Source organism: Tursiops truncatus, chromosome 14, assembly GCF_011762595.2.
Source record: "Tursiops truncatus isolate mTurTru1 chromosome 14, mTurTru1.mat.Y, whole genome shotgun sequence".
NCBI classification, from domain to species: domain Eukaryota; kingdom Metazoa; phylum Chordata; class Mammalia; order Artiodactyla; family Delphinidae; genus Tursiops; species Tursiops truncatus.
This window is the reverse complement of record NC_047047.1, coordinates 47,187,174-47,195,527: the sequence shown is the minus strand read 5'-3', so window position 1 is coordinate 47,195,527 and position 8,354 is coordinate 47,187,174. Positions and strand designations below refer to the sequence as shown.

The 8,354-nt window shown below is 39.4% G+C and overlaps 1 long non-coding RNA gene across 1 annotated transcript; it reads left to right on the top strand.

Annotated features, from left to right (window-relative positions):
• The first annotated feature begins 2,283 nt into the window (after nucleotides 1–2,283).
• Nucleotides 2,284–8,266, top strand: LOC141276339 (uncharacterized). Its single transcript, XR_012325702.1, has 3 exons — nucleotides 2,284–2,394; nucleotides 3,219–3,289; nucleotides 7,279–8,266. It is a non-coding gene; the product is annotated as an uncharacterized lncRNA (long non-coding RNA).
• Nucleotides 8,267–8,354: the final 88 nt, after the last annotated feature.

The window sequence follows — 8,354 nt, the reverse complement described above, 5'->3', positions numbered from 1 at the left end:
CAGTGAACTGTTGTTTAGAACATTTTTCTCTCTAATACGCTAGCTACTAGCTACGTAAATCACTTGGTAAGATACAAAGGAGTTTATTGTTCTTCACACATAACCATGGTGCTTCTTCTCCAAGAGTAGAAATAACTCATGCTGAACCACCAGTCCCCCACAGACATATTCATATCCCTTCACTTGGCTTATCCTTTGATAGAAATTATAGAACTGAAGTAGCTACTCTTTGCAGTCAATGTATTTGTTACCATTTCACCTACTCACCCAGGCAAGAAAGCTAGTAGTAAACTTGGTCTGTTCCTTGTTCTTAAGCCTGCATCAACCCTTTGCCCTGCTCCATATTTAAAGAATACCTTCCACTTCTCTCCAAGACACAAGTAACAAATATTCAAAGCTTTATAAAATCAGGTCAAGCACATCTCCTGCTGAGATCTCAAACCTGGCAAAATTCTGGAAAATAACATGTAGGTAATCCAGTAGACGTTTTGTTAGTCAAGAATTTGTATGTACCTGTGAGTGTGTATATGAGAGAGAGAGAGAGAGAGAGAGAGAGAGAGAGAGAGAGAGAGAGAGAGAGAGAGAGAGAGAGAGAGAGAGAGAGAGAGAGAGAGAGAGAGAGAGAGAGAGTGTGTGTGTGTGTGTGTGTGTGTGTGTGTGTGGCAGGGCTGGGGGGAGAGGGATGGAGAAGAGAGATTAATTGATTTAAGATCTCTCCAGCAAATGTACTACTGGGTGTGCACCATTTATCAGGTATTGCACTAGGCACCAGGGATATAAAATGAACCACAAATAGACCCTGACTTTGAAGAAATTAACGCTTTGTTACATTTTAGTCAAAGAGTCAGGTGCAGAAATATATGCTTTTACTATACCATCACAAGTACTAACTAGGATATAAATGTGCACAGGGTCCCATGGGACAAAGAGGAAGCTCACTCGGTTTCTAGGGATAAGTCTTCTTGAAGGAGGTGGTATTGGAAACAGTGGATGCACAGGAGTGATTCTGGAGAAGAAGAATGTGGAGGGTCTTCTTGGTAGAGGAAATAGAGGCATGGAAAAGCACAATGCATGTGAAAAAGCACAGCAATTCATAGTCATTAAGACTTAAAGCTTGGGACAAGACGTGTTAGGAGATAAGGTGAAAAATGATTTGATGAAGAGATCACAGAAGACTGCATATGCATACTATTGATACAAAGCTTGAAATTTAACCTGTAGGTAATAAGGAATCATCAGAAGTCTTTAGAGTTGAGTGTGACAAAATCATATTTACCTTTTAGGTGGGCTTGTGAAGGATGGGATGGGGTTAAGATCATAGGCAGAGAATGTATCAGGTGGCTGATGACACAGGGTCCAAAAAGATATGATGAGGATCACTTTGGAAAAGAAGATGGTAATAGTGAAGACAGGAAGGTCCGTGAGGGACACTGTATACAAATGGAGATCCTTTCTCCTGGGACACATGAAAGGGGGCCCCATCAGAGGGTATTAAGTACTCAATTGTGTCCCTCCCCAAATTCATATGTCGAAGCCCTAACCTCCAATGTGTCTGTATCTGGACATAGGGATTTTAGGGAGATAATTAAGGTTAAATGAGCTCATAAGGGTGGGGCCCTCATCAGACAGGACTGGTGTCCTTATAAGAGGGACAGACAACAACCAGAGCCCTGGAGTCACTCTCATTCTCTCTCCCACCCTCTCTCGCCCTGAACACAAAGAGGAAAGGCAGAATGAGGACATGGAGAGAAATCACCTGTCCTTAAGCCAGGAAGAGGGGCTTCAACAGAAACCAACCCTGATAGCTGCTGCCTTGATCTTAGACTTCCAGCCTCCAGAACTGTGAAAAAATCAATTCTGTTGAAAGCACCCAATCTGTGGTATTTTGTTATGGCAGCCTGAGCAGAGGATTTAGTTGAAAGACGTGAAATCTGGAAAACATGCACAGAGAAGACAGAAAAAGCAGTAACATAAAGTCCTGAATAAGCAGAAACTGTGAGGTAGAGAGGCGAGTAGAGGGAGCTTTCAGTTGACAGCTTCAGAGGATGAAACAGTAGATGTGTGAGTTCCTTGGACCAGGGAGTTCTAGAATAAGGAGCGATGGACATTTGTTTCTGAGGAGACTATTCTAGAGTAGGGATTGGATCAGCCAAACTGTTGTCCAACTACTATCGTACACTGAAATCTACTTCATCCCTGGAGGCTGTGTCACAGCCAAGTCTGTCCCTTGTTTGCCTTGCCTCCCAGTGCTGTGACAGCCACGCCCCCTCCCTCCTCCTGTATCAGCTAGAACAGGCCTTTTCTCTTGCACTCGGAGACTGCCAAACAAGCAGAGTGGGAGGAAGAGGAGGTGTCAGGATGCGCAGACAGACTCAAGAAATCTTGGGATGTGATGTGAGTAACCCAAGAAGATTTTGTAAAAAATATAAACTTTTTATGTTATCAACCCAATTTGTAACATCCAGAAACCTCCTGTGCATGGAATGAGAGCCGTCTATGTAAGACAGAAAGGGTGGTGTGATGCTGTCTCTAAATGAAGAGGGGCTCTTTAAAAATAACACCATAAAATCTGTTTTTATTCACCTCTATAACAAATTGGCTCAGTTTAAATGCCAGGCTATAAAAGGTTTCATCCATGCTCTCAATACCTTACCGACTGTATGAAGAGAAACGAAGGAAAGCTTTGAGTGCACTTGTCTTCAGCACCTGCCAACATAGCGCCTAGGTTTTTGGACAGAATTTCAGAAATAGAACAAATGAAGAAAAACGACCTTTCCTTTACCTATATGCCATTATAGCCCCACTGAGTTGAAGACAAGTAAGATTATAGGATTTACACAGTCCTTGTGGAGGAATTGGCAAGTAGATTATTCTTCTGCCTGCTTAAAAATAGTTTCAATTTTGATCTAAGGCACATCTATGTGCATATGTGTGTGTGTATGTGTGGCAGGGAGGTGGCAGAGTTTGTGTGGCAGTGTTCCTCCTTTTGTCTTCCACAGTCATGCTTTCCACCTGTGCTATTAACATCCAGATGCTACCATATTTTAATTATACTGATTAATCTCTGCAAAAGAATTACAAATGATAAACCAACCTTCCCTCAAATTAGGTAAGTCAATCTGCTGAAAGGCAGAACAGTGAAACAGGACACCAGGCTAAAATCATTTAAGAGATGAAAATGTCTTCATTTGTTTTTGTTTGTATGCTTTTAATTAAAGGTGACAGAACCACCCTTCACTACCAGTTCAGCAAATGTGATGTGCAAAGATGAATGCATTTACAGCTGCAGGTAGCGTTGCTGTTTTCAACATTACTACTCTCACTGTTGGGGAAACATCTGTGGAAAATAAGAAGAGAAGGGAGTTATCTTAACAAAGCTGAAAAGAGATGTCGAAAAGAAACCTCTTGCCCGTCTCCATCTTTAGACAGCTTCGTGAAGAGGGCCACAACACTGTGTACTGCAGTTGTTTTGACCAGAGATTCCAAAAATACTCTGAAAAATCTCCCAGCATATCCAAGTATTTCCTCTATGGCTCTCTGGCACACTTCTTTAGGAAAACACAAAATAAGAAAACGGAAAAACCTCTCACCTAATTCACCACGTAGTTTAATAAAATATTTTTATCCCTGACCACACCACCCTTTAGTCATTTTTCCTGAGTAAGGGCATTTTTGAAGCAGAGGGGTGAGGGCTGCTTTTGGCACTGGTGACCTGCCCTGAAGCTTTTTGAGTCCATGATTCTCAGTTCTATCTAAAAGTGGAGATCTTACCACTTCCCGGGTATATTATAGGATTAAATGATGTAATGTAGATGAAAGTGCCTTGAACATTTCTGTATGCTGATTTACTGTGAGTTTGTAGAGATAAAGATCCCAAGATGTTCTGTGCTCCAAAATATGAAGTAAATATTGCTTCTTCATTCGAGCATTTTATCTTATCTGTATCATTGCCTTCCCCACTCTTTTTTTTTTTTTTAACATCTTTATTGGAGTATAACTGCTTTACAATGGTGTGTTAGTTTCTGCTTCATAACAATGTGAATCAGCTATACATATACATATGTTCCTATATCTCTTCCTTCTTGCGTCTCCCTCCCTCCCACCTTCCCTATCCCACCCCTCTAGGTGGTCACAAACCAACTAGCTGATCTCCCTGTGCTATGCGGCTACTTCCCACTAGCTATCTATTTTACGTTTGGTAGTGTATATATGTCCATGCCACTCTCTCACTTTGTCACAGTTTACCCTTCCCCCTCCCCACATCCTCAAGTCCATGCTCTAATAGGCCTGTGTCTTTATTCCCATCTTACCCCTAGGTTCTTCATGACCTTTTTTTTTTTCTTAGATTCCATATATATGTATTAGCATACGGTATTTGTTTTTCTCTTTCTGACTTACTTCACTCTGTATGACACACTCTAGGTCCATCCACCTCACTACAAATAACTCAATTTCGTTTCTTTTTATGGCTGAGTAATATTCCACTGTATATATGTGCCACATCTTCTTTATCCATTCATCTGTTGATGGACACTTAGGTTGCTTCCATGTCCTGGCTATGGTAAATAGAGCTGCAATGAACACTGTGGTACATGTCTCCTTTTGAATTATGGTTTTCTCAGGGTATAGGCCCAGTAGTGGGATTGCTGGGTCGTATGGTAGTTCTATTTGTAGTTTTTTAAGGAATCTCCATACTGTTCTCCCACTCTCTTTAAGCACTATTTGCCAAGTGCTTTCTTTTTAGAGCACATCAATGTCATATAGCAATTCCACACAAAACCTGTTTATATTAGTCTGATGCTAGTGGATAAAGACAAGGTCATCAGTTTGGGGTAACTTTTATAACATCATATGTTCTTGTATTCAAGATATCTACTACTGGCAAAGTGTGTGTGTGTGTGCGTGTGCGTGTGTGTGTGATATGAGAGAGAGAGACAGAGAGAGGGAGAGAGCACGTGCTCAAGCAAATGTGCACCCCTGAGAAGGTCTTCTCAAATCAGAGATAAGATTACTTCTGCGAATAAGATAAACATTTAAACCTAACAGTGATGGTAAGCATGGCTGCCATCCATTGTGTGCCTAAAATGTGTCCTAGCTACACGGAGATTACAGTGTAGAAGTGTAAAACAGACAAGTAAACTCAGCAATTACCATATAAGCACCATGATATGGGCTTGAGTGGTCATGAAAAACTTCTCAGTAAAATGCTACGTAAGATAACTCCTTGATGGATAATAGGGTGATGGAGATACATGGGAGTGGAAAAGTAAGAATGCAAGGGTGGGAATGGACTGGAGGAAAAAATGGAGAACACTACAGGCCTGCAGGTTAAATTTTTTTTTTTTTCTATGTAATTTCATACATTCCAGAATGGCTAAAGGTTTAAATTACAATTTTACATCTTTTATACATTCTCATATTTTCCTACATAAATGCAGACCACTACATTTTTATATACATACTGCTGGGACCCAAAACTTCATTCATGGCTGCCAACTCCTCCACATATAGGCAACAAGAAAAAGGGCAAATACCACGTAGCTGTGATGACCAAAAAGGCTCCTTTCTATTAAATGCAACCATGAAATGATAGGGTTTAACAAAGATTCATTAAAGTCTCATCTTTCAAGCACAATGCAAGTTTAAATAGATTCCAGCTCCATTCAATCTCAGCTACAGGGCAATCATTACTGTAACTAACTCCTACATCTTTCATCTTTTGACAATGAAATTAAAATACTGCTTCATGCTACAGTAGGAAGGAACACTCTAAAATAAATAATCCCGAAGTGAAAAAAAAACTGAAAATAACAGCACTGTCTTTCTGAGACAGTGGGCGGCAATGTAAATGAGTGGAAGCTTTGCATACAAATAGAATAAACACACACTGATTTGGAAGGAATACAGCAAGAAGATTTCAATTAAACTATGGACAGCGGATAGTTCAGAATCCGAAGCCACAAGTAACCAATTTAGGTAAAAAGAAGAATATATATCCTGAAAGCATTGGTACAGTGGGACAGTATGGAAGAAAGCTGCCATTTACCAGAGATGCCCAGTTACAGAAAAGTTAACAAGACGTGGGCCTTATCACATATGGTGAGATGGAGAAGGGTGATTTTAGAACATTAAGTTCTCCCTGCTCCTAGTCTGGATGGATGGGGATCCTAGAATTTCCAAACTGTGTCCCTTAAAGAGAATGGATAGTTTTGTAAGCCAAGGCAAGATCAGCTCCTTTTCAGCCCATTTTTATCTGTGTCTGTGCTATTGATGATGACACACTGGCCTCTCATATTTCTGTAAACCTGGCCCTTTGATTTTTCCTGCAGTGACGGCCCAAAAGGCTCCACCGAAGAGTTGGATATCTGCTCTTAACTTTATTCACCCCTCATCATTTCCAGAAAGAAACCAGGTCTACCCATCCCATGTCTTTCTAATTATGAAGCATGCCCCCATTTAGTTCATGCAACTCCTTCCCTTTACTACTCTGTTCATCGTCTCTTGGGAATCCAATCTTAATCATCCTCTCTTGGGAATCCAATCTTAACCCAAAGAAAACTAGTAACATTTGGAATTGGCACTGCTTTAATGACTCAGTAGAGATAATCATCTCTTCTATCACTTGAAGTTTCCTTTTCCTTAGATGTTTCCTATGTAGATTTTGGATTCCCCAAACATCCCAATTCAATCACTCATTCACATTTACATAAATAAAAATAAAGCCAAAACCACAAGAGAAATGCTATTTCTAGAAGGTATTACATTATCCACTAAGAAAACTCACTTGCTTGTCCTTTGGGAACAAACTCATGGTATAGATAACTGTTACTTGATTTTTGAGCTTTTCTTTTTGGGGGTCATTTTTCTAAAAAAGACAAAATCTCAACAGATAAAAGAGAAAAACAGTAACTGAGTCTAAGTTTATGCTGGTATTTCTTTCAGCAGTAAATGCAACCAAAATGGGTTAAAACAAAACAAAAACAAATAAAACTCTCAAAAGTGAAGCATGAGCAAAAGCTTTGGAGAGCCAGACTGCAGTTTATAGCTAAATGTGACTGTAAGTGCCTTACTAACAGTGAAATCAGAAATTGGAGAAATTCCTTTGTGGGATAGAAACAGTCAAAATACTACAGCAGATTCCAAACTGCTTGTTACAAAAAATCCTATAGCTTTATAGCTTTGCCTATAAGTAGATCTATGGCTCTTCTCCGTGCAGGGGAGATGTGGTCTTCCATCCCAGGGAGAATAATGATTAGCTTTCTCAACTCTCATTAACAGAATGTCAACAGCACCATTTGCTCATCTGGCTTCTACAAGACGCATATGGACTCATCTTCTCGCCCAGATTCCCCTCTCCTTTTGGGGCTTTTCCCTTCCGTTTGGTCCTTGGATGCACAAAGTTTGCCAAATGCACACTGGAGGCCACTGAAGACTTTTTGCTGAAGAACAGCTTAGTAATGAATTGAATTCTTATCTATTAGGAAGGTTCCCTTAAAAAAGAAGTCTCTGCTGCATATTCAACTTGCACAGCTCCAATTATACACCTCAGACTGTGGTAATTTAGAAGTTATTTCAAAATTAAGAACTTTGTTAATAAATACTGTTGCTTAAAGCTTAAAAATTAGAATTATACTCTTTATACCAAATTGCAATCTCCATGTATCTTTATCTGCTTGTATTAATTGAAACAGAAGGGTCTGGGTCTCATTTGTTGTTCAGAACCACAAAGAAAGCTCTAGAAGCAAACATTTTTGTTGTTTTTGTTCCATATAGGTTTAAAATGTGCTCTGAAAGCACAGTGCTGTCACAACTGAGATGTGGGTGGGCATTATGAATAATTAAGTGAGAGTGCAGAAAGCAGTACAGATTAAAGAAGCAGAAGAATTTCTTAAAGAATATATGAAGTCCCATCCCATTTGAAAAGTAGTATTTTGGAAAAACATTAGTGAGGGTCTCTATAGCTAATTAGCTGAGTGACTTTGGGCAAGACATAATCTCTCCAGAGATTTGCGTAAAATTAGAAGTGTGTGTGAGAAAACTGAAGTTGAAAAGGATGGCAAACAAGTGAAAAGTAAAGAAGTTGAACATAAATCTTGAATATATGATCATTAATTGAGTAATAGAAGAAAAATAATAAAGACCATATTACTGATCTTTGTTTAATTTTCTATCTTTTCCACAAGATTCTAAGTACATGAGGCAGGAATTATATCTATCTAGATCACCATTTTATCACCTGTGACTAGTACAGTGCAGATTATGCATTGGAGGAAAGACTAAATGAGTTTTAACTGTATTATCTGGTACTATTTTACCATGATGGCCTTAGCTTTCAGTTCTTTGTTAATATAGTA